The 27,646-nt window shown below is 40.8% G+C and overlaps 1 long non-coding RNA gene across 1 annotated transcript in view; it reads right to left on the bottom strand.

Annotated features, from left to right (window-relative positions):
- LOC123653105 overlaps positions 1 to 17,689 on the bottom strand; it is a 51,383-nt gene extending 33,694 nt beyond the window's left edge. Inside the window, exons 1-2 of the long non-coding RNA XR_006742734.1 lie at positions 17,413 to 17,689; positions 13,728 to 13,807 (exon numbers count right to left, since the gene is read on the bottom strand). This is a non-coding gene — a long non-coding RNA (uncharacterized LOC123653105). The remainder of the gene's footprint in view (positions 1 to 13,727; positions 13,808 to 17,412) is intronic.
- Positions 17,690 to 27,646: the final 9,957 nt, after the last annotated feature.

Genomic DNA, 27,646 nt, shown 5'->3' on the forward strand with positions numbered 1-27,646 from the left:
TCATTGCTTGTAGACCTCTAGATTTGCTGGCCTAAAGCAAAACCCTTCATACAAAATCACTAGGGAAAAATACATTCCTACAGATAGCTTGATCTAAGAGAAAATGCTACAGAAAAATTGTTTCTCTATCAGATAAAGTGGTAAGAGACAGAAAGAATGACAGGATTATTAAAGTATCATTCAGTGTACTTCAGTTTTACTCAGGAAGTAAGAACTTCTAGGCTATTAAAGAAGTTAAAAAAAATTGATATAATCCCAGCTCTAAAGAGCTTAAAAATCTTGAGTAGGATAGGATAGAAAATTCTCTAGGACATGGTTAAAATCTCACAATGAGATTCAGCATCTTTCTGCCTGTTCTATATCACCAGAGAAGTTTGGTATTCTTTATTATATGGCTTTCAGGGTTGTTTTACTGTTTGTTTGTTTGTTTGTTTGTTTTTAATATATTCTCATTGATTTTAGAGAGGAAGGAGGATGGAGAGAGAGGTAGAAACATCAATGATGAGAGAGAATCATTGATTGTCTGCCTCCTGAGTACCCCCCACTGGGGATTGAGCCTGAAACCCCCACATGAGTCCTTGATTGGAATCAAACCTGGGACCCTTCAGTTTGTAGTCCCATGGTCTACCCACTGAGCAAAACTGGCTAGGGCTATGGCTTTCAGTTTTAATAGTGAAGACCTTCTTCTTAAAAGATACCTTCCAGTTACTAATGTCCCATGCTCATGCTCCACCATCTTTGTGCCATGATTAATGTTTATCCCTGGGCTCAAAATGCCCATTCTGATTGCTGAGGCTTATAGGCACACATCAAGAAAATACAGCTACAAATCATTCTCCCTCAATAAAAAGGTCAACTTGTATTAAATTAGTTCATTTACAGAACTCATTGAAATTAGCAGCATGTTCTTAAATTGCTTCTTGATTGAGGACATTTGCCTCATTAATTCTAAACAACCTGAGAAGACTATTAAAGTCTCCCAGAAAAAAATGACCAAAAGATAAGATGCACAACACACTTTACTTCAGGGGTAAATGCTAAATCCCAGAAAATGTACATGCAGAGAGAGAGAGAAATCCAAGATTAAGGAGTTTAATTTCCACATTCTACTGTGGAAGTCTTCCACATTAGAATTTCTCATCTATTTTTTTTTTTCATTTATTTGTGCTTTCATTTTTCCTGCCAGAAAGAACTGTCTAAAACACAAACCCAGTCATATCATACAATGGTTTTTTTGGTTCCCCTTGTCTTTAAATAAAGCCATGGAGGATCTAGCTCCGGTTTCCTTCCAGCTGCCCAGCTAGTCTCCACCACCTCCACACCCTTTTTGTTCCCTAAATTTGCCAGGCTCTGTTTCACCTTGGGAGATTTTTATATGCTTTAACTTCAGCTTCTTAACCCAGGCTTATTTTACTCATCTTGTAGAACTCAACTCAAGTGTCCTTTCTCTGAGCAGCCTTCTCTGAAGTCAGCAAGCCTGCCCTGGGTGCCCCTTTTCTGCAGTTACCCTTACTATAGTACTTGTCACACTAACACAATGGCTTGTTATTTCTTCTGTATTACCTGCTATAAGTTCTGTAGGACAGAGACTATCTTATATCGATGTTATTCCTGGCCCCATTGCCTGAGCCCTGGTGGCAGCTCAATATGTCATAGATGAAATGAACATATGAATAAATTGATTAGCTCAGCACTTATTGAGCACTTTTCCTGTTCAAAGCTGTATTCTTGTATAAGACACTTGATGTCCCTATACAGGGACATATCCTCCATGAGCATTCAGTATTGTCTTGGAGAGGAGTCATGCATACAAAGTTCTGGAGTGTAAGGTAGCAGAAGCTTCTGAATAGGAGAGTTCTCAGAAGACAGCAATTATTTTGGAGACATCAGGGAATCCTCCTGGTATGGAAGTAGGTGGGCAATATGAATGCCAACTGATGCTCTATAGGATTTGGATAAGATAAAAAGGGAACTGGGAAAGTCATTATGATTGGGAAGAAACAATATGATCAAGAAGCCAAAGGAAGAACATTATTCATACATTCATTCATTTACTTATTAATCAGTCATTTGCCCTAGCTGGTTTGGCTCAGCAGATAAAGCATCGGCCTGCAGATTGAAGGGCCCCAGGTTCAATTCTGGTCAAGAGCACATGCCCAGATTTTGGGCTCAATCCCTGGCTGGGGCATGCAGGAGGCAGCCGATCAATGATGCTCTCTCATCATTGATGTTTCTATCTCTGTCTTCCTCTCCCTTCCTCTCTGAAATAAATATATATTATATATATATATATATATATATATATATATATATATATTCTTTAAAAAGTTGTTCAACCCCTCCCTAATATGGTGAAACACTGTGCTTGGCACTCAATTTTTAGTAATGAGTTAAACAAATCCAGTCCCTGCTCTATAACACTGTTATTAAGAGGAAAGAAAAACATTATGTAGCTAATTATATAAGTACTAGTGACCTGGTGCATGAAATTAATGCACATTAAAAGGGGATTAATTAGAGGAAATATTTTAATATTGCTATTTGCCCTTTATAATAGAAGTGTCAGAGATGAAAGAAAATTAATAAAATGTATATGAAAATCTTCCTTTTGTCAGAGTCTGGGGTGTGCTGTGGGACCCAGAGTCAAGGCCCCGCCCATATGTGGCACCTCAAAAGCTAATGAGATCCAGACCCAGCTGGTCCCACTCCCATTGGGTGAGATCCAGATTTGGCTGGCCCCACCTCCATCAAGCCCCGCCCAGTGGGGGTGCAGCATCAGGTTTCCTGTCAAGCCCTGTCGGGTGGGAGGCACACCCACAGGTCCCCTAGCCCTGCACTGGGTTGGGAAGCATGGCCTGAGATCCCCTGGCCCAGCACCTGGGGAGGGGCGTACCTTGAGGTCCGCCATGAAGCCCTGCCCAGTGGGGGGCACAGCCTGAGATCCCCTGTCAAACCCCACTGGGAGAGGGGGCACAGCCTCAGGTCCCTGCCAATTGCTTCTTAAGGCTTGTTAGGGAATCTCTGCCTCTGCTGTGGGCACAAACATCTTTTGTTATGGAAACACCACCTCTGCTGTGGGTGCAGCCATCTTGTGTTACAGAAACCCACCTCTGCTGTGGTTGCCACCATCTTTGTGATGATGTGATGGTCAATTTGCATATTCATCTTTATTAGATAGGACTAGAGGCCCAGCACACAATTAAATTGTGCACGTGTAGGGTCCCCTAGGCCTAGCCTACCATCAGGACCATGTCCGCTGCCGCACGATGCCTCACACACTTCGTGGACTCTGCCAGCGCCCCACAACACTCCCAGCTCACACCCTTCCCCCAGGGGGTGCCACCTCCCCCCACCTCTGGCCACATCCGTCCCTACCCCACCACCTCCACTCACTACCTAGGGACTCATGCGAAGCTTCCCACCCCCACCCGCCCAGTGCCCTTCCCCCATGCCCTTTTCACCATGCAGCACCTCCGCCAGCCCCGCTCGAGCCCCGCCTCACTGCCTGAGCCCACCTTGGTGCATGAGCCAGAAGTCCTGGTCTGAGAGAGGACTTCTGGCTCATGCTTGTGATGCCATAATGGCATCACAACCACAGGCCTTTTATGATATAGATTATCTAATTATAATTGTAAGGCACTATATATGATAGGTAAGAGGATGTCATTGTTATCAAGGGAGTGGGATGGGGAAGGGTATATTCATAAGGGATAAAATGTGAGCATCCTGATAGCAGTGATATAGTAGGTAAGATAGAAATCAAAGAACAAATAACCAATAGCATAATGTTCCTTAAAAAGCTGAGGGGGCCCTAACTGGTTTGGCTCGGTGGATAGAGCATTGGCCTGTGGACTCAAGGGTCCCAGGTTTGATTTCGGTCAAGGGCATGTACCTTGGTTGCAGGCACATCCCCAGTTGGGGGTGTGCAGGAGGCAGTTGATTGGTATTTCTCTCTCATTGATGTTTCTAACTTTCTCCCTTCCTCTCTGTAAAAACAATCAATAAAATAGATATATTTTTAAAAAGCTGAAGGGGATGGTCTCTGGAGAACATGGAACATGGATAATCTTATATTAAAAACAAAACAAAACACAAAAAACTTAGAGATGCTGGGCCTAGGCATCAAGTTTAGAGCTTCGATATGGGAAATGGAGGATGCATCAGTGGTTTTATTTCTCTGTGAACCTGGAGAGTAAGTAATTCCCAGATGGTGAAAAAGAAAGTTATAGAAAGAGAATGTTGTAGGAGGTTTGAAGAGCATGAAAATAGGCATTTGTGGAAAGAAATCTCCAATTTAGTTTGACTCAGGGTTTGAGTTGTGGGAAATTAAATTGGGAGTAGAAATTGGGGCCAAATTGTAGGGGGCATCAGTTATAAAGTTTAGCATGCCCTCCCTTCAGCTTCTGGCTGCCTTATTGGAAAAGTGAGAAAGGGACCTATAGCTAAAAGCTACTTTAAAAACAAATTTAAATAAAGGAGACTTTTTAAAATACCTTTATTCTTCTTGGCTGTGCTAGGGGAGAGAATGGAGTCTTGCCTTTTATTCTATGCTACTTCTAGACTGATGAGAGAATGAATTCTTGCTGAAAAAGTACATAGACCACCTCACAATCTCTGCATTATCCTTGGACAGAGATGGCCCTTATCAATGGTATGGCACAGTCTATGAGATGGTACTATCACAATAAAATTTAGAAACCATTCCATTCATGTATCTCAGATCCCCAATCACAAAGCACTGTTGGGAACAGAACACATATCATAGCTTGAGTCATGAGACCAAGGTTCTAGCACAGCTACTATATGAAATTTTAAAAAACTTACTTTAGTCCTAACTGGTTTGGCTCAGTGGGTAGAACATCGGCCTGCAGACTCAAGATCCCAGGTTTGATTCCGGTCAAGGTCATGTGCCTTGGTTGTAGACACAGCCCCAGTAGGGGGTGAGCAGGAGGCAGCTGATCGATGTTTCTCTCTCATCGATGTTTCTAACTCTCTATCCTTCTCTCTTCTTCTCTGTAAAATATCAAATATATATATATATATATATATATATATATATATATATATATATATATTTTTAATTTCTTAAGTTCTGTCTTCTTCATTTATACAAAGAAATCCTTTGATTTGTCTAGTTATTGAGTATCTTGAATTGCAAATATTGTTAAGTCACTGTTTTCATTCCCATCACAGCTTCTAATCAGTCATGTTTTAACTTTGACTTTCCACACTATAGAGGTCAAAGAATTTTAGTTAGCAATGTTATGGAAACCTCTTAATTCTTCTAATCAGTCTGGTGGCCTTCTCTGGATCCTATCAAGACATGATATCTACTTTGAAGCATAATCAAGTATAGCATCTAATACCAGAAGGACAAACATGGTTTGGGAGAAAGATAGGATTATATTTTTTATTTTCATTCTAATCTGTCTCAGCAACACCTTAAATTATGTGTGGTGGCCTTTCAGTCTACAGAATAGTTTTAAGTTAGTATTGGGGGCCAATCTACAATTTCCCCCAAGTGTCATCTTTTCTGGCTTATTCACTTTCATTCTTTAACATTTTCCCCTGGGGACGTTCTCTTGAACATGCTCACACTGAAAATACAGATAGATAACCCACCATCTTCTTAACCAGACTTTGGGACATGATCTCCATGTTTCTATCCCAAAATGCAAAGAAATAAAAGTAAAAGAAAAACACAGATATGAATCCAATCAGCCTCTTCTCTTGCTCTGCTTCTGAACTTGACCAAGAACCTAGCTAACACTGACTTGGAGGGGATTATGAGGAGCATAATTGTAGAGTATGTGCCTGTTTGTTTGCATAGATAATTGTGTGCAAGATTATTCTTGATCTCTGAAACTACATGTAGACAGACACATTCCATAAATTGGAATTTGAGAGCATATTCTGGGAAAAGTTTGAATAAGTATGTGTCCCACTACCCCTTACTGTTTACTGACCTCCCCATCACTACCTCCCTAAGGTGTTTCTTGCAATGAAATCATCTTGAACTTTATTTTTTTCATATGTACTAGTAGAGATCCCTTTATGTCAAACTATATAGTGTCAACCTAGAAGAGACAAGCATACCGTAAAACTGCATGTGCTCAGGTTACTATTAATTTAGCACCAAATTTCAATTTCAGACAGCCTGAAGCTTGCCTCCCTAGTTACCAAGGCTCTCATCATCCAATAGCCCTCTGCACCCCCCAGAAACCTCTGGCTAACTCATTACCCTCTCTGCATAAATATAAGCATTGGGTAAATGAATTTGAGAAAAAAATGGAGAAAAGCAATGCATGAGACAGCATGGAAGGTTCTCTCTGCTGCCACCCCAACATGGTGGCACATTGGTCAGCATAACATAAGTGCCAAGTTATATAATTAGTAGAAATGCTCCTTATGTCTGCATAATTTCTTGCACATCTTAAAAAAATATCTCTACCTGACACTGTATTCCAAGGTTACGGTTTTTAATGAGCTAGTATGTGTGAAATATTAATCCTGACACATGAAAATGGAACTGCCGCTGACAGGAAAGCCCGGTGTGGTTTTCAAACTTTATTTTTATTATTTTTTTTTATTTTTATTATTTCTAACTCTAGGTTTTTATATGCATATTATGTTGTCTGGACACATAAATGATGCTAGATTCCAATAATACAAATTCTAAATGCTCAGTCCAATTGAGTGAGTTACACTTTATGGTTTCATTATAGCAGGATTTTATGCATCCTCTGACTGAGTCTAAAAATCCCTTTCTTTTAGAGAACAACTACCCCATAATTTGCACATTTATCTTTGCAAATAAATAGAAAAACACATAAAGACATATGAGAGAGTCCAATCTACAGCCATACTTTATTCTTTTCATGACCCAAGCTTGATATTCAACCAAACTGCTGATTGCCCAAGACAAATGAAAGAAAGCACTAGGGGAAAAAAAAAAGAAAAAAAAAAGCTTACATACTTTTTGGGTTTACTTCTCTAACATATGGAGATGTGTCACTTAGGAATGCCTCCTCTGGCTTCATGTCTAAGAGTAGCTTTGTACTCTTGTCTAAGAGCACTCTTGAACAAAGAGTACACATATACAAGTGAGCAATAGTAATCTTGTAGTTATTTGTATGGAAAATACAGTAATTAATACATAATAGCACAAGAAAAAACTGTTTCATGCACTCACTACTTTAAACTTACCTTTGCCCACCCCTGTATTTATTTTCTCCTTGAAGTGAACCAATGATAGACACTCCTGGGCTGATCATCAGCTCATCAGTGGTAATGGCACTGTCTTGACATTCTGTCTGCTCATCCTCATGCCTGTGGTCTCTTGAGTGCATGACACCTGCTAACCCCTTTAACAAGGGAGTCAAGGCATGAAATAAAAATGTGAGAGAAAGGCTTATTATTCCTAAGAATGATCTGTCTTTTTATTCTGGAAATGAAGTCTCCCCAGTTCCCACACCTCACTTTATGTCTTGCATGCCAGGAGTGAAGCTTGGGCCCAACCTAAGGGGATCTCTGGCACAAGGGATGGCATGAGATCACCATGGCTGATTTACACCAAGCATAATTCATCCCCTGCCTCTAGGAACAGGGCTGACTTCCACTGGAATGGAGGGTCTCCTTCTACCTTAACATCAGGGTCCTTTAGAAGATAATAAGAAAAGGTGGCTCTTTGGTAGTCAATTAATCATGTAAGATATACAGAATGGACATTGTGCTCCCAACTTGGATCATTAGGAAGGTCTTCCTTCTACTGACAACAGTTTGCCTCTATATGCCTTCACCTTTTAACTTCAGGTGACAGTTCACTCCTGGAAGACTTTAGGGCTTCAGAAACCGGAATCCTCATTCTCAATTCTAACACACTTATAACACCAACCATCTTCTCATAGCATGTGAAGAAGCGCTGAGAGAACATCCAGTAAATTATAGTGGATTTTCATATAAACTTCATAATCTATAAAGTTTTTCATCTGCATTATTCTATTTTATCATTAAAAGGGTAAAATTACAGCCCACACAGGGTGCACCTAGAGTTCCCAGCTCAGGTGATTAGGGAGGCCCAGTCACTGGGCCCTATAGGGCATTTTCTACACAAAGCTACTCTACCAATTTCATGAGACATAGTAGCTCTACCTAATACATAGAAATAAACACAGGGAAGCAGTCAAAATGAGGAGACAAAGAAACATGTTGCAAATGAAAGGAAAAAAAAAGGACTATCCAGAAAAAGAACTCAATAAAATAGAAACAAGCAAACTACATACACAGAGTTCAAAGCAATGGTTATAAGGATGCTCAGGGAAATTACTGAGAGCCTCAAGGAACTAAGTGAGAACAAAAACAACATAAGAAAGGACCAGTCAGGAACAAAGGACACACCAACTGAAATGAAGAATAATTTACAGGGAATCAAGAATAGAATAGAGGTTGCTGATGGTAAAATAAGCTATTTGGAATATAAGAAAGCAAAAAACACCCAATGAGAAAGAAAGAAAGAATGAATGAAAAAAAGAAAGAAAGAAAGAAAGAAAGAAAGAAAGAAAGAAAGAAAGAAAGAACCAAAACAAGAATCCAAAAATATGAAGACAGTGTAAGGTGCTTCTGGGACATCTTTAAGCACACCAACATTCACATCATGGGGGTAAGAAGAAAAGAGGGAGAAAAATATTGAAAACCTATTTGAAAAACAATGACGGAAAATTTCCATTACCTGGTGAAAGAAATAGACATATAAGTCCAGAAAGCACAGAGTCCTAAACAAAATGAACCCAAAGAGGCCTACACCAAGACGCATCATAATTATATTGCCAAAGGTTAAAGACAAACAGAGAATCGTAAAGCAGTAAGACAGCAAGAGAAGAGCAGTTAGGAGGAGGAAAGGGAAGAAGAAGGATAAAGGAAAGATTAAAAATATGAACAATAAAATGACAATAAATATATACCTATAAACAATTGAATGTAAAAATCCAAATAAACAAACAAAGAATCTAATGAACAAAATAAACTGATAAAATAGAATCAGAGTCATGAAAACATTGAACAGAATGATGAATCTCAGAGAGAAGGGAGTGGGTGGGAAGAGATTAACCAAAGAATTTACATATATACATGCATGCATTGCCCATGGACACAAACAATAGCGTGGTGAAGACCTGGGGTGGGGTGAAATCCAGGTGGAGGGGGGCAATGTGAGAAAAAGTGGGGGACATCTGTAATACTCTCAACAACATTTTTTTAAAGTGAAATTTCTATTTAGGCAAGACCTAGATGGAACTCAGGGGATGAAATTGGCTTGCTTGTCCAAGGTTACATAGCTAACTGGTTACAGAAGAAGAGCTTAACTAGAGGAAAAGCCTTTTCCTCTTTTGCTCTGAGATTGCTATTCCTCTTGACGAGAGCCACCGTGCCAACTGCATCTCCACTGTCACTCCAGCCACCGCTCCTGCCATGATGCTGGTTTCACGGGCACACTGTCTTTATAGACTCCTTCCCAGCATCTTTGAAGATAGCTATAATTAGCTTCATTTTTTTTATACCAAAACCATGAGGTTCAGTTAAAGCTAAATTTACTTGACCAAAGGTAGAGTAAGTGTCAGCAGGGGATTAAAATCCAAGCCCATATCACTCCAAATTCTACACTTTTTTCAATATGGGGATTATCCATCACTTTTAGTCCCAAATGAAGGAGAAAGGGTAAAAGAGGAAATGAGGTCGGGAATAATACTTTTTTCTCCTAACATTAATGTAAATTCTGATCCAATGTGCTTTTTATTTTGAGATTAAGAGATTGGACAAATGGTTATTGGAGAGTTCAAAGCAAATAGAAAATCTTATAACTTACTGTATTAATTGGGGTAATTTTTAAAGTGAAAGAAGGCCCTTGTGAAAATTCTGTCAGGACAATAGATGTAAACAAGGATTGTCCTAGGAAAATGAGGACATATGGTAGCCTGAAGTATAAACTACAAAAGTAAGAGCTTACAGGAAATAAAACAAAAGGGGAATAAAATCAAGTAATATACAGTTTAAAGTTCTGGCATCAATGTGCACTTTCTAGTCCCCAATTCTCTCTCTTAGACTATTCTCTGTTACTGCTCCTCATACAAAGTGCATCTGAATTGCTTTCACAAACTATAACTCCCCTTATAAGATTTAAGTCAGGGATATGTTGGCTTTTTTGTTCCAGCAAATCTTGTTTATCTGCCTTTCTAGTCTCCCCAGCCTTCTTCTCAAGGCCAAGCTTTTAGGGAGAAGAGGTTTCAGAAGAGCCAAATGATGAAAAGAGCTTTGTCCGCTAAAACTGCGGGGAGCAATGCACCATGGATCCAAAAGAGATTTTAAGAATTCTGTTTGTGCTTGTTTTCTTCCAGTGACCTCTAGGGAAAACTTTCTTGGAAGAAAATTGGCACTTGAGCCTGACAAGATAGTGGGAAGATCTTTGTTCAACTCTACAGACTATGTTGAACTATTTGGAGGCTTTAAAGGAAATCCACCTGAAAGGGAGCTAGCCAGGATTCCCAACCAGTAAATGCAGGTGTGATGCGATAAAGACAATAAAACTTGGTGTTTTTGTCTTGTTGTTTCTGTTTTTCACTGTGTAAGTGAAGTCAAAGCTTTTGGCCATCTGGTTGCTGGGGAAAATGGGGAGGGAGTGAAAGGAATGATATCCCACTTAGTATGACCTTATGGGAATACTGAAAGAAATCCAAATAGCAGTTCTGTCACCATGTGTATCCTATATAATAAAAGAGAAACATGTAAATTGACTGTACGTCTGCTACGCTCACCAGCCTATCAGGAGTGAGTATGCAAATTAACCCACCAAATATGGTGGGTTAATTTGCATACACAGGTGCAGCACAGAGAGCAGAGTGGGAGAGCTGGTGGAGAATAGAGTAATAGCGTGGTGTGGGGAACTTGGGTCCCCAAGCTGCCAGAGAGAGAGAGCAGAGATGGAGAGCTGGTGGTTTGGAGGACTTGGCAGAGCAGGAGGCCATGGGACAGAGAGAGAGCAGGAAGGGAAAACCCAGAGCACCAGAAGCACCAGGAATTCTGGGAGTACTAGTGCTGGTGGCAGCCCCAGCACTGGAAGCAGAAGCCCAGAGGGCAGGGAGCACTTGGAATGCTGGGAATTGTAGTTCTAGTGGCAGGCAGATCTCCTCTAGGGGTGTCGAACTCAATCAGAGAAGGGGCCAAAATCTAAAATCCAGCCTAAATCCGGGGCCGAATGGTTTACTGAACAGTCATAAACTGTCATTGTGATGGAAACGCAGCGGAGTGCAGTGATGACAGTGTGGTGCGGGCCACATTGCAAGGCCTGGTGGGAAGGATTTGGCCCGCAGGCCTTGTGTTTGACACATGTGTCCTAGACACTTGACTAGAGCAAAGTGAGTCTGGAGCAAGTTACTATTGCGGTGGAGGATGGAGGGGAAGCAAAGGTGAGAGACATAAGGAATATCAAAGTGTCTAGGAAAAACTAAAGGGAAGATATCCTAAAGCTTCCAGGAAATCTTCACCAATGAAGCAAGGGGGGAGGAGGGGGGAGAGAAAGCCTCTATTATTCTGTAAGCAACAAACCAAACTGGGTTGGGGTCTCAGACAATTTGCTCATATGTTTGCAAAAACAGACAGAAACTCCTGGATTGGAAAGGGCTCCCCTGAGGGCTCCCAGATTGGAGAGGGTGCAGGCTGAGGGGCCCACCTCCATGCATGAATCTTCATGCAACAGGCCCCTAGTGTTATATGATGACAGTACAATGTTATTGTCTATACATCACTATATCAGCAATCATATTCCAATGTATAAATGTATCAAAGAAACATATTGTATATCTTAGACTTACACAATGTTACCCATCAAATTTATCCTATATAATAAAAGCTTAATATGCAAATCAACCAAATAGCAGAACAACCAGTTGCTATGATGCACACTGACCACCAGTGGGCAGACACTCAATGCAGGAGCTGCCCCCTGGTGGTCAGAGCAGTCCCATAGGGGGAGTGCTGCTCAGCCACAAGCCGAGTTCACAGCTGGTGAGTGCAGCAATGGTGGCAGGAGCCTCTCCTACCTCTGCAGCAGCACTAAGGAGCAGCGAGCCAAGTGGTAAGGAGCAGTGAGCAGGTGGGCAGTAAGAAGCGAGTAGTCCTGAACTACAAGAGGGCACAGGCTGGGCTGAGGAACATCCCCTGCCCCCCTGCCCGGGGCACAAGTTTAATGCACCAGTTCTCTAGTTTAATAATAAAAAATAAAAAAAATTAAAGTAGCTGCACTTCTCTACTTGGTTTTGCTCAGTGGATAGAGTGTCGGGCTGCAGATGGAAGAGTCCTGTGTTTGATTCAGGTCAAGGGCACATGCCCGGATTGTGGGCTCAATTCCCAGGAGGGGACAAGCAAGAGGCAGCCAATCAATGATTCTCTCTCATCATTTGATGTTTCTATCTCTGTCTCCCTCTCCCTTTCTCTCTGAAATCAATAAAAATGTTTTAACAACAACAAAGTAGCTGTACTAAATACAACTCTGAGTTAGACCACCCAGGAAGGGAGCTCCTGGCTGAGGAGGGGCACATGCCCAAAGCCCAGAGAGGTGCCTGGCCTCTTTGGTCATGTTCACTCTTTGTGCACAGAGGTGGCATCTTGTATTCACGCCAGCCCTGACTACAGAGATGGGATGTGTTGATCAGGGTAGTCTGTGCCCTTTGGTTGTTCAGCAGGGTTGGAAAAACACAATCACAGCTCCGACCAGGCCGCCTGGCACTGTACATGCTGCTTTCCTGCTACTCAGCACCTGATTGATGAGAGAAGGTGGTTGGAGGGGAGAGGGAGGTGAAGTGGAGTGCTTCAGGTGCTCCAAATTAGGGATAATTCAGCATATTAGCCTAATGAAGTCAAAAAGTTAATTTGTAGCTGCCAGCTGTTGAAAGGAACGTTGTAAGCTCTGCAGCCCCACACAGCCCAGTGGGGGCAACGCTAGGCAGAGCGAGGCACGCAGAGGATTTTGAATAAACACAATCAGTGGGGTCTGCTGAGAAAAGCTTGGCAGTGGCCAGGTGGCCTCATGGAAGAACAGATAATGGAAATAATGACAGTAGGTGTCCAGAGCTCCAATGGGGAGAGAAAGGAATATTTCTTTGCTCTGGCACTGGATCTAATCCCTGGTTTACAGCATGCTGTTGGCAGCTGGTGCCAGGCTCAGAGGCCGGGACTACTACAGGGATCACACAGTTAGTGTCATTTCTTGGTTTCCAGCCTGCTCTGGCAATTTATATTCAGGTCTCTCATCCTCCTAGCTTTTTTTAAAAATCTCCCAATTAGATGTGTTTTTGTTGTTGTTGTTGTTGGTATTTTTAATATTTTTACTGATTTCAGAAGAGAGGAAGGGAGAAGGACGGAGATAGAAACATCAATAATGAGAATCATTGATAGGTGCCTCCTGCATGCCCCACGCTGGGGTTTCAGCCGGCAACCCTGGCACGTACCCTGAGCAGGAATCGAACTGTGACCTCCAGGTTCATAAATCAGTATTCTACCACTGAGCCACACTGGCTGGACCTACCTAGATGGTTTCTTAGGCTGGCCCATTCCCTGCACTGACTCAGGAAGTGTGCCTTCTAAGACAAAAGCCAGCGTTCAGGTGTCATGCAGGATGGGAGGTGGGTTCTTTCCCAGCTCAGTGTTGGGTCCCGGTTTCTATGAGCTCTTGGACTCACCATCTTCCACCCACATGTAAATCTTACTGGGCATGAGGGTGGCCGCCAACTTCGGGCAATTATCCACCTACCTTTAAACCCTAGAGAAAATGCAAGTAGTGTGTGAAGGTAGTTAAGTACACTATAGTTCAAAAGGTGTACAGGTGAAAAAATAAAAAAATAAAAAGACTTGCTGTCTTTGTAAATGTTTCTTTTAAATCCACAGCACGACCCTTAACCCCGCCACGCATTTAGTAGACATTAGTAATATAGCACATCTCATCCTGTGTCTCTGTGTGTTGTTGTTCAGTAGGCTACCATCTCCTCCAAGGAGCTCCCAGAGACTGCAAGAAAAAATAGGTCTGAATAGATATCTACTGAATGAATTCAATTAAAACCTACTCTTCAGATGGAAGCCATCACAATCAACCCTCGTTCTTGCTTTACTGCCATCAGATAGGGAAAACGGTTCACTGCATGTGTTTGAATATTAATCATCCGCAAAAGTTTGCTAATTGCCTCATGTTCTCTTCTGTCCTGAGCACTGCTCCTTAAGAGCATTACCACTAATTCAAATGCATATGTAACTGGCCCGCTTTCTCTGGACTGAGTTTGAGTCTTAATCTTAGAAAAGAAAATGCTTCCATTAGGTCAGAGACCGGTCATATGCAAAAAGCGTATCCCCTTGCTTGTTGGAGAGTTATGCAATGTTGTGGTTGTAAAACTGGGGCTTAATATCTGGCTGGTGATTAAGTCTGTAATCACCCACTCAGGGTAGTGATTTAGGAACTCGGCAAGCGAACTGTTGAGGCTTTTCCCCTGGGGCTAGAGACTCCATCAGCTGCACTGCTTTTAATAGCAGCTCAGAGTTCCAAAACACAGATCTAGTGGGCACTCGGTATGTCTCAATTCATTAAGACCTCATCACAGCACCGCAATGTTGATTTTCTCATGCAAGCAGTGAGGATGATCATCATTTTACAGAGAAGGAAAATGAGGTTTAGTGGTAGAAAGGTTAAGTAAATAGCCCAAGTTTGCATAGCTTGTAGGCTGTGAAAGTATCATTTGAGTCCAGAACCATGTCGATTTAAAAGCCCATTGTATCTGTTTTTCAGTCTGGGGTACAGGTCTCCTATGTCCTCAGGCCAATGAGATCACTAAGAAAGTGTATTAATTTTTTGTTTAGTTACAGTGATCATCCTCAGGAGAAACATAAGCACTTTTATCATCATTCTAACCACATTCTCACCAAAAGTAACCATGTCATAATCATGTAATTAAAAGTCCATGTGTTTATGAGTATATTTCTTCCAAGTGATAACCAGATAATATCAGGGAGCGCCTTATAATTCGGTATTTTACTTTGATATAAATAGTCAAAAAGTATAAGAAATTAGAGCCATCCAACCCAGCAATCTCATATAAATTAAGCTGCACCAAAGCTGCCAACACCACAGCCAGGTGGCCAGCCCCATCCCACAAAGATGCCCATCTCTATGTATAGGCACAGTAACAGAAAGGTAGTAGTAAATATGAAATTGGGACTAGTTCTCTCTCTTTTCTTAAAAATATCATTTTATTGATTTCAGTGAGGAAGGTAGAGACAGAAACATCAATGATGACAGAGAATCACCGATTGGCTGCCTCCTGCACACCCCACAATGGGGATGAGCCTGCAACCCAGGCATGTACCTTGACTGGTAATTGAATTGTGACCTCCTCCTTCATAGGTTGATGCTCAACCACTGAGCACACTGGCCAGGCTACTATTTCTCTTCTTAATCATAGAGAAAATTTACCATTTGAAAGCAGACTTCAATAATGCAGCAATACTGAGATTATTAGTATCTTTAATTGAAGTAGACAACTTTACAGAATGAAACTTCATTAAAATTGGCAATTATGAATTGATTGGTGGCAGCTTTAAGTATGTGTTCTCATTAACTTGAATTAGCCAACAATGCCTTAAAGGTATTAATACTAATTTGTAAAACAGAATTACAAATTAACATTTTCTGTATTATTAAAGTTAAAATGCTGAAATTAAATATAGGCCCAAACTTGAGGCTATATTGTTCAATCATTAAACCAAACAGTAATTTTGTTTCATCAAAACAGCATCATGTGTTATATTAGTGTTATTAATTTAAATTTTATTGAATTTAGAGTGTTGTTTTTATATTTAATTTATAAACTTGCTTTGGTTTTACATGAAAGATATAAACATAAATATTGAGTTATATGTTAGTACATATCAAGTAACATTTAAACAAAATAACTAAAGTCAGTAATCAGGGTTTACAATAATTTTATTTTTACTTTAAAATAATTCAAAATATTCAAGTATGAGTGAGATTGTATTGCTTTCTCTAGGAAAAGGCAAACATTAGAATATCAACTTAAAAATGAAGTAAACTAGAGTAGTTCCAAACGGGTTTGCATGGTCAGTGAGTGGACAGGGGGTAGTCTCTCCATTAACCTATTTCAAAGGCAAAATCATGTTTGCATGTAAATACATTTGTGTGTATACATTTACATGTATGTGTGTATATATATGTACACACACACACACATATATATTGATTCCCCACCCCAAAAGTTACTACAAGATAATGATAATCCTCTTGTATAGCAATATTAAGAGTCCCTATGGTTGAATTGGTGTGTTTTTGTTTTGTTTTGTTTTGTTTTCTACTTGTGATGTCACAATCAATTTTAGCACTGAACTCTGGAGTTTTTCTACTATTTAAGCTAAAGGTTTAAGACCTCTCAATGACATCAGACTGTGAGACCCAAGTATCTAACATTAATGAGATGGTACATCAAGAAAACCAAAAGGAACTGGGATTGAGCCTGCAACTGAGGACCTGGGACCCTTCAATCCACAGGTTGACACTCTATTCACGGAGCCAAATTGGTTAGGACTAATAGAACACTAATAAATAAATGGGCTTGAAATTCAAAGGAACAGGAAAAACATATGTTCAAATGGTCCTGTGTCATGTTAAAAATAAAATTCTATGATTGCTTATATTGCCCTATCTAATCCATTTATACACAAGATTTATAATTCATTGTATATTATAATATATAATTCATAACATATATTTTAATATATAATTCATATATTCACTAGAGGCCCGATGCACGAAATTCATAATTCATGCAAGGTCCTTGGCCCCAGCCTCCCCACCCCTCCCAGCCCCCACTGCTACTGAGGCCAGGGACCTCTGCTCTGGCCCCTACCCTCTGTGGCTTAGACCGGAAGAAAGGATGTCCAGAAGGATGTCCAATCTAACATATTATACTTTTATTATTATAAATAATATAAACATATGGTTTGATAACAGTTCTAGAGAAATGGCTCTTAGCCCCCTAGCCAAAGTAAATACATTAAAGGCTAGTCTCACACTGTGTTAGAGTTTCTGCAGGAAAACCATGTTGACGGAGAGCCCTCTGCCAGGAATGTACATTGCCATGTGTATAGGGGCCCCTCTCATGTTGCTATGCACCAGTGTTCTCTCAATCAGCTTAGGCCTGTTGCAATGAAAGAAAGCCAGCCAGTTAAACTCTGCCACTTCCACTGCAAAGATAGATGAAGACTTCCTTCTCCCAATCATCAATTCACACTCACCAGGCATGTACCACACTGTCCAAGCCTCTCCCGCCCTGAGTCTGGAAAGGAGAATGATGGCTGTGCGCTCACCTGTGGCCCGTCGACCCGGTTACGTGGGGAGAAGTCAGCAGACGTGCTCCAGGTCCAGCTGCTTGGGTTGATGTTGAAAAATGTTGAATAATCAAATTGCCCATTTCTGCTCAATTGCTCTAATTTATTATCCCAGGCATTCTGAATGCTAATGAACACTACCTATCACGCCAGTCCATGTCACTCTTCTTTATGATCTTATTAAAATCTCCACGTTTCTTAGCCCAGTGAGGACGAGGAGAAAGTGGGACAGCTGTCCTCCTGCCTCCAGGGTGGTTCAGACACCCGCCCTGTCACTGCTAACTGCTGAATGATTTAGGCCACAGGAGCGGCCCCGGAGTGATATTTTTATACCCGTGACAGGATTGTATAACTCTGAGAAAGGCCATTAGCGACTACAAAGGAATAAGCAGGAGCGGGGGAACAGGTGAAAAACGGGCAAGTAAATCTTGGGATTTGACTCCTCATAATAAAATGCCCTTCGCATTTAGATTTAATGAGCTGGTTATCTCACCAAAAGGGAAGGGAAGTCTGGCACCCCAGCTCTCCGGCTCTCTTCAAGAGGTACCCGATTAGGGAAGGGAGATGCAGTAGACAACAGATGCCTGGTCCTGCCTGGTGCAGGGTGGCATGGTGGCCAGAACGCAGCCCCGGGGAACAATTAGCGGCCCTCAGATCTTCAGGGTGGTGACTGGGAAGGGAAGCCAAGAGGTCATGTGTGTGACCCAAATAGGATAAACAGGGAATAAGTTGTTAGTTAGCCTCTTAGCATATCTGTCAATTCTTTGTATCCGCTTCATTGAAATGGAAATAACACTATTTTGCTAGCACCATATGGTGGGGACTATTTGACAGAGGCCTAAAGCCATATTGCCTGGTTGGGGAAGGGGGGTGAGCAAGAGTCTCCATTTTAATATTTTACTTTAATATTAACCATGAAAGCTTCCAGAGAAAAAGGATCACTGCCATTTTCCATTTGAGGAGTGGCACATGCATTCAGTTTCCTCTTGGAAATGTTTTATTTGTAAAAGGAAAACAATATTTTTGATATTTATGTGTGCATATTAGTAACCATTTCTCTAATTTCTGTTTTTCAGGTATGGGGCAATCATTAGGTTTTGATTTAGATAAAGGCTCATATATAAAGCTGTTTTTATTTTAAGTGATATATGTAATGTGCATGTATGTGTGTATGTGTTTGTATGTATGCATGTGTAAGCAAATACATAAACTTCCTTAATGCCTTCTAAGCTTACCAACTTATGGGTCCAAAGTCAAAGTCCTGAAGTACATCTATACTATAGGTAACTTTCTCCTACTGAACTGCAGGATACATTGTATTTCTCCAGGTGTTCAATGAGAGTTGTAAACAGGACAGAGAGCGTGTTTTACAGTTATTTTGGTCCTGGATGACACATCTGCTTTTCTTGCTAGCCCAACATGTCCTAGTGGTTGTTAACCTATACCTGCTTAAAAGGGGCAGTGCCAATCTTCTTACCTCCATCCCCCACCCACCCACTCCCATACCTAGTCACAGACCCCTGGGTCGCTGTGCTCCCCCTCTTTTTTTTTTTTTTAAATATGTTTTATTGATTTTTTACAGAGAGGAAGGGGAGGGATAGAGAGCTAGAAATGTCAATGAGAGAGAAACATCGGCCAGCTGCCAACGTACATGCCCTTGACCGGAATCGAACCTGGGACCTTTCAGTCCGCAGACTGACGTTCTACCACTGAGCCAAACTGGTTTCTGCAAGTGCTCCCCTCTTTACTGTTGGGCATTCTTACCTCATCTCTCCATGATGTTCATCTCTCTCTGACTTGTAAGGCTATTCCTTCCCACATATCCCCCTTTCTAGCATCATCAGTTTTACTGAGGAGGTGGAGGGCATATCTCAGCCTAGGTGCTGTCCCCACCCTCAATGAATGTAATCGTTATAAGTTTAACTAACACACACACACACACACACACACACACACATACACACACCCTTCTTCTCTCAGGGGAGCTGGGTCACCTCCAGGGGGCTGGTTGGAATGCATTTAAACATAGCCTCAGTGTACTGGGATGTACTTTCCGCTCCAATTTAGCCCTGCTATTGGGCCAGACTCCTTTTTCCTCAAAGCCCTGGAGTCCCTCCCTGCAGTCTGGTTTGCATCAGGATCTATTCAACCCCTAATAAAAATTAGTACTACTCTGAATCCCAGTTGTGTCAGGTTTATGTTCTTAACCATTGGCTCCTAAATTCCCCCAGGCAAATCATGAAACATGTCTCTACTTAGGGTGAGGTTAATAAAATGTTTCATTGACCCCCACATTCTTGCATATCCCAGATTGAAATAACCAGCTAGCATCACTTAATATATGAGGAAAATAATTAGAGGAAAAGCAAAAGAAAGAGAGTCTGGAACTTGTTAGCTTGAGATTAACTGATTTTTCTGGACATGATATATTAAGATCCAAGCTAAACAAGGGGAAATGTTATAAATGTTAGTTATGCAATCTTAAATCTTGTCCAAATAATCATGTTAATATTGACTGTGAATATGTTACATTATTAAATTTGTCAAATTTAACAACAAAAAAGTGCCCACAGAGCATGCTGGTTGTCTATTGTATGTATCACCTGCAGTTCATACTTGGTTTTATATGTTTTAAGGTATCTGTGTGGATGCCAGCCAAACAGAACCATTTTAATATTAGTCTTAGCTTTTTTGTTCTACTCACAACACAGCTATGGGAAGAGAAACACAGGATACAGCACTTGTTCTTATCAGCAGGCCAAAATCAAGCTACTTCATCTATTTCAATTCTCTTCTGGGTGGCTACTCGTGTGAGAGGTATGTTTGTACATGCATGTATGCAGTGCACATGAATGTGATAACCGCTGCCATTCACCTGTGAAGAGAAATATTTAAAAAGAAATTACTTTAATGGATAGAGTATTGGCTTGGCTCAAGGGATAGAGCGTCGGCCTGTGGACTGAAAGGTCCCGGGTTTGGTACTGGTCAAGGGCATGTACCTTGGATGGGGACACATCCCCAGTAAGGGGTGTGCAAGAGGCAGCTGACTGATGATTCTCTCTCATTGATGTTTCTAACTCTCTATCCCTCTCTCTTCCTCTCTGTAAAAAATCCAATAAAATATATTTAAAAAAATAAAGAGAAATTACACTAATAGTCATAGCCTTTAGAAGCAAAACATGTGAACTGTACATTCAGTGAACGAGAGGTCATAAACGTTACTGTCTCAAATGTAATGCTGCCTCCTTTGCTTGGTACTTGAACAAGTGTAAAGAGCCCCATGGCAGAGCTGGGCAGCAGAATTTGTGAATGGGAGGTGGCAGCATCTTCATTATTGCTGCCTGCCCCTTTCTTAGCCTTTCTATGCCGCAGAAGAAAAGATGCATCATCCAGTCTTGCTACCATGTTGGTTATTCAAAGTGTTCTATTAAATGTGCACACATTTTCAAAGAAGGTCATTGGGAGAACCTAATAGCTTATAGAAAGAGATGAAGGGTTGAAAGTAAATCCAATCCTATATAATAAAAGGCTAATATACAAATTGTCCTCTCAGGAGTTTGACTGGCTGGGAGTTCGACCATTTGCTATAATGTGTGCTGACCACAATGAAGGAAGGCCCCAGCCAATAGCTGGCGGCTGGGAAAAGAAAGGCCCTGATCCTCCCTGATCTGCTTAGGGACCCTATCCATACACAGATTTTATGCACCGGGCCTCTAGTGTATCAATAAAGACAAGGAATAGATGTTCAAGGGAGTAGAGTGAGATATGCAGCCATAGCTCCTAATCCCTCTATGTAGGCTGTCACTTCCTTTGCCAATATTGACACACTACATAGAAAAATGGAGTTGATAGACTAAGTTTGGCTATTTCAGAGTTTTCCAGTTTGGGTAGAGAGCTTAGAGATTGCTCAGCATTATATATCTTAAAAGAAAACTACACACACAACAAAAATGAGGCAATTGTTAACTCCAGGGAAAACCAATGGCACAAGAAGACAGTGTATTACATCGCCCCACTTGGCTCATCTGTGAATGCTGAATGTGTGTTTAATTAAAAAGTGTATTGGGAGGCTAGGAATGGTTGTAAAAGTTATGTGGAAGTTGTAGCATAGGAGTAAATTCCTCATCTCTTATTGAGAAAAAAAGAATTTTCTAAAACTGAAAATTTAGAATTAGCAATGTTATTTGGAAACCTGGAAGTAAATAGAAAAGTAAAAGCAGCTACCTCTGCTGAATGAATGTTTGGAAATAGATGTGGCAGGGAACTACTGTTTATCATTAGAACAATGTTGGGGATCACTTGATTTTTTTCAAGTTTGTTCATGTATTCTGATTAAAAATAAGAATTACATTAAAATGTTTCTAAAAGCCTCAAGGCAGGAGAAGCAAGTGTTGTCATCTTGCAAGATATGCTGTAGTTTTAGAAATTCAGACCAGTGGAAGAAAATATAGTGTATTTTCCTTGTGCCTCTCTTTAATAATGAGGAGCCCTCTCCCAGACAGCCCAGAGTAGGTCTCTTTTTATATAGTATCTAGAATTGATCAGATACCTGTCCTTAAACCAACTGCTGGCAAGGAAATGAGATACCATGTTTAACTTAGGCTAATCAGAATTTGCCTCCAAGTCACGTGGGGGATGGAAGAGAACACCAAAACCCAATAGGAGCTCCATTAGTAAGAAACAATAAAATAATTGGCTGTGGGGTCAACAATTGCAGGGAGGAGGAAGTTGGGGGGAGATAGAAAAGGGTATAGAAGGGATAAATAGTGATGGAAAAATAAAGAAAAAAGTATTTTGTAAGAAAAAAAACGTCTATTTTCACACAAATAATTTTTTATAAAACCCACCTTTTATTGCTTTTCCCTCTTTTTTTGTTTTAAATCACTAAAGCAATGCTGAAAGGCTATAGGAGTAAGCAAGGCACATGTGGATTCTTGTAATTGTGAATGTATCAGGATTTGAAGTTTATCGGCTTTAGGCCTATACTCAAGATGAAGGAAAAGCATCACATCTGTAATGCTAATATGTCAACATGTGGAACTGTGTTATTTGGTTTTATCCAGTTTTATAAAGGACATCTGCTTTTTTTTTTATTTTTTCCTGTTATGTGTTGATTCTCAGTACTTATACAGTTTAACAGACTCATGGTTCTGACAACAACTAATATCTGTAATATGTACTAAGAAAGAGTCCAAACTCTTACATACCATATCCTTCCAGATGATGCTTTTCCAGAAACCACACTTTCTAAAGGAGTAGGTCTGCTTAGTATAGTTGTGCAGGCAATATATATTATAATGGAATATTACTCACCCATATGTAAGAAGGAAATCCTGTCTTTTGCAACAAGATAGATGGACATTGAAAGCAGTATGCTAAAGGAAATAAATCAGACAGAGAAAGACAAATACTGTTCTCACTTATATGTAGAATTTGAAAAACCTGAACTCATGGAAATAAAGTGTAGAGGTAGATGTCAGGGGCAGAGAGGTGGGGGAAATGGGGAGATGTTGAACAAAGAGTATAAACTTCCCCTTAAATATGAATAAGTTCCAGGTATTGCATGGTGACTATAATTGATAGCATTATAGTATATACTTAAAAGTTGTTAAGAAAGTAAACCTTAAATATTATCATAACACACACACAAATATAATTATTTGAGAGTTTGAAGGTGTTAACTAACCTTATTGTGGTAATTATTTCACAATCTATATTTGTATCGAATCATGTTGTAAACCTTAAACTTATATATGTTCTGTTAACGAAAAAAAAACAAAAAACATTGAAACCTGTAAAGAATTTTAGTGAGTTTATTTGAGCCAAACTGTGGACATGTGCCGGAAAGCAGAACCTCAATGGATTGAGATAATGCTCGGAAGAATGGCAGGGTTACATTTCTATTTATACAATGAAATCAAAGAAGGGACATAGGTGGGTTACATGAAATTCATTGGTGATGGAGTAAGGAGTTGGGAGAAAACAAAGCGGTGGAAAACCCCTGGAATTAAATAAAAAGTAAAATGATGGATGAGAGCATGAACAATTAACATGATAATGAAGGAATTTGAGGCATTGGTCCTGGCACCCACAACAACTGGTTGTGCCCCAGGGGCTCCGGAAAAAGGGAAGCCACAAGTTACCCAGACATCTCATAGATATGTTATCTTAGAGGCAAAGAGGCAAATGGGCTCAGTAAAGAACATCTAAATTGATCTTTGTCAGGTGAGATATCAGCCTACAACATGACTACCCACTATAGCTTGTTTGTAATTAGAGTTTTAATTTTCAAACCATCTTTTGTGGTTATTTTAGGTCTCTGTGAGTTTGCAAGACTGCCACGCAGGTCTTCCCTGAGCTTGTCAGGTTAGCATGTGGCTCTTTTCCTTCACAGTTCTATATTAATATTATTTCAATAATGTCAGAAAAAGCAATAATGCACACTTACTGTAAACATTTTAGAAAATTTTCAAGAATATCAGGAATTATATGAATGAAAATCATTAGGTATTGTGATAGAAAATAAAAGGCCCCTCTTTTTCTTTTTCTTTTTTTAATTTTTATTTCTTTTGCTGTAGCCTTTCACAATTTATGAGAAGCACCTAGTAATTAAACCTCAAGATTGTTTGCTCCTCTGGTCCAAACAACCTCTCTGTTCAAACTGCAAGACAAAATAACTTACTCTAGACTACATTCTTGCATACATACCCCTCCTCCCAGCTGTTTCAACAACTCAGGGATTATTAGTAGAAACTTCCCTGCTCCCCTCCCCTTGAAAAAAGCCTCTTTTGAACTTTTACTCTGAGAATGTTGTACAGGCTTTGGAAAAACACTGACACCTCCCAGTCTTCTGTCTGGATTGCTTACTGAAGAACAAACAAAGAGGACCTCACTGATGACTGCTCAATTTCAGCTCAAATTCTCCTCCCTTTCTTGTCACCTAAAGCAGCCAAGGCTTTAATGGGGAAAGTAACTTTTGTTCTTTGCCCTTGTACTGATTAGCAATGAACCAGCCCTTTTCTTTCTGGGGAAGTAAAATAAACTTCTTATCTGCATCTATCACTTCTTTGAGTTGTGAATTCTTTCAGGGCCACTGTCATTGGCCAAAATCCTAAGGCTAGGGATCCCACTCCCCAGAAGTGACATCATTAATGGATTAATGGTAACAGCACGTTGAGGAAGTTCCTTCCTGGTCTTGTAACTGTGTGTACTGCTAAAGTGAAACAATTACTTGTAATCTGCTTTTGTTTTCTCCTGCACATTATGAATCCCCCCCCCCCCCCCCCGCCCCAAATCATTAAAATCTCAGACAACACAACTTAAAGAAAGACAAAAACAAAGAGATAGTCATAAGAGCAGTCTAAGTACAAGACTTTAAATGAGGGTAGCCAAAAATTCACCTCATTGTACCCCACCTCAGTCAGCATCAATTAATAAAAACAGTGAGGGTAACGCTCTATTTATTAGGAAATCAGATTTCAGGCATCATCAACCATCTGTAATGGAAGAATGACATTTTTCTTTTTGAGTAGAGAGGAATCCAAACACAATACACTGTGTAAATGATTCTGTTTTATGAGGTCTGTAAGGTTGCTCTTTTCATTATCATATATTATATATACTGCATTCCTTTTAACAAATAGAAATTAACTTCTGTGTATATTGTATGGTTGTGTTAATGTCTTAGATTTCTCTTTCGAATGTTCTTTTCTTCTTAATGGTATATTAAACTAATGATGTTGGTGACACCAATGAAGTGTCTAAATGTTTTAATAGCATCTGATATATGGTAGGCGTTCCATAAAGTTTAATTTTTTTATGTACCATCACAGAACTTACAGCTGTGCTCAGCTGCTCATATGTTCTCTGGTCATTTTTGAATATATTGCTAATAGAGGCCCTGTGCACGAAATTTGTGCACGGGGTAGGAGGGGATGGCAGATAGGGTGTCTCTCGGCCTGGCCTGCACCCTCTCCAATCTGGGACCCCTCATGTGATAACTGGCAGTTGGACATCCCTCTCAAATCCAGAACTGCTGGCTCCTAACTGCTCCCCTGTCTGCTTGATTACCACTAACTGCTTCTGTCTGCCAGCCTGATTGTCTCTAATTGCTCCCCTGCTGATTTGATTGCCCCTAACCACCTCTGCCTCTGCCCTGCACCCAGGACCCAAGATTCCTTCCTCCAGCCAACCACAGGCATCCAGGATCTGGGTTTCCCTCCCTCAGTTCAGCCATAGGTGCCCAGGCTGGCTGCTGACTCAGGAGATGGTGGGCAGGTGGCTTTGCCTGTGCTGCAGCCACAAGTGCTGGCACCTGAGTCTGCAGGGTGGGCGGCTTCTCCATTTCTCAGGCCACAGCCAGCCACAGGTGCTGGTGCCTGGGACTGCGGAGAGGGCAGCTTATCCATCTACCAGTCTATAGCCAGCTGTAGGTGCTGGCACCTGGACAGTAGGCAGGCAGCTTTTCCATCTTCCCTTGGATGCAGTGGGAGCAACTTCTCCAGCTAGCAGTGGCCTGGGATCACGTGGATGTGATTAGGGCAAGTGGCTTCTTCATCTCCCAGGTGCAGCCAACCTCAGGCACTGGCACCCTGTTTCTTATCTCCCCGAAGACTTGGGGTGGGCAGCTTCTCCAGCTGGCTGTGGTCTAGGATCACCGTGCAGGCAGCCTCTTTGTCTCCCAGGTCGCATCCAGCCTTTGGAGCTGGGGCCTGGTTTCTCAGTCTCCCCAAAGACGTGGGGCAGGAGGACTTGATGCTTCTGCTGCTGGCTGCAGTCTGGGATCAGGGGGCAGGCGGCTTCTTGGTCTCCATGGCTGCAGCCAGCTTCAAGTGCTAGCTCCTGACTTCTACACTCCCACAGGCTGGGAGAGGCTGGGGGGCGGGGCTGCTGCCATGTTGCCGATTTAATTTGCATACTCACTCTGATTGGCTGTTGGGAGTAACAGAGTGATGTGATTTGCATGTTTCTTTTATTAGTGTAGCTATTAAGTCCTTATAATATATTATTATAATATATTGCTAATATTAATTCCATAAGCAAGGTGGAATTCTTGATACGCATGCCGATGGAGCAGTTAGGGTGCTAGAAGGATAACTACATTTTACAAGATTATGTGGATATGTAAAGTGATCAGACATCCCGCTTTTGGTGGGACAGTCCCGATTTTTAACAATTTGTCCCATGTCCCGCGGCGTTTTAAAAAGTCCCGATCTAATCTTTCCAAAAATCGGGACTTTTTAAAAATGCTGCGGGACGCCGGACAAATTGTTAAAAATCAGGACTGTCCTGCCAAAAGCGGGACTTCTGGTCACCTTAAGTTGGGGTACAGGGTGTGGCAGGAATCCAGGTTCTTTGGCCTCTAGCTGCAGGACTCTCCTTGGAACAATTGTGGTCTCTACATACAATAGAAGATTTAGGACAAAACTTTTCTTAGTTTTTGCCTAATTTCACCCCCAAATGAAGTTCAATTCTACATTATTGAAAACGTAATTCTGTTAGCAAGCTCTGCCTTTACATCATATAATTAATAATATCTTTAGACTCTATTTAAGGAGCCACCAAAATGGAGAAAGATAACCACGGTGTAATTCCTGGGTATTTCCTAGGTCTAATAATAATAAAACAACTGACATTAATTAAGCATTTGCTATATACCTATCACTGAGCCAGTCACTTTTTATGCATTCTCTTACTCAGTCTTTAAATAAATAAATAAATAACTTCCTTGAGATATGTACTACTACTTTCCCCAAATTACTGAAAAAAGATATGGCTTTTCAAAAGTTAAGTAGCTTACCAAAATCAAACATTTAGTAAGTGAGGTGGAATGGGGATTCAGATCCAGGTTTTTCCAATTCTAAAACCTAGGGTCTAGTTCTCCCTGCTAATTTCAGTAAACAATTTTCCCGCTAAGAAAATGCTCTTTAGCTCTAAAATTCTATTACACTTTCTAAGCTAAGTCTTCATTTCCACTTTTTCAAGACACTGTCATCTAAGCTTCTATCCCTGGCTCTACAAAAACCTCAAGAAAACACAGTTCAGGTGTTTTCAAGTGATCATAGTCACTCTCAGGCATCCTCAAACTTTTTAAAGTGGGGGCCAGATCACGGTCCCTCAGAGAGCTGGAGGGCCGGACTATATGAACTACTAATTCCTACTGTAACACCTCGGCTGCGCTCACTGCCCAAAAAACTATATTTGGTCTTCGTCC

This window comes from Pipistrellus kuhlii, unplaced genomic scaffold, assembly GCF_014108245.1.
Source record: "Pipistrellus kuhlii isolate mPipKuh1 unplaced genomic scaffold, mPipKuh1.p scaffold_m20_p_3, whole genome shotgun sequence".
NCBI classification, from domain to species: Eukaryota; Metazoa; Chordata; class Mammalia; order Chiroptera; family Vespertilionidae; genus Pipistrellus; species Pipistrellus kuhlii.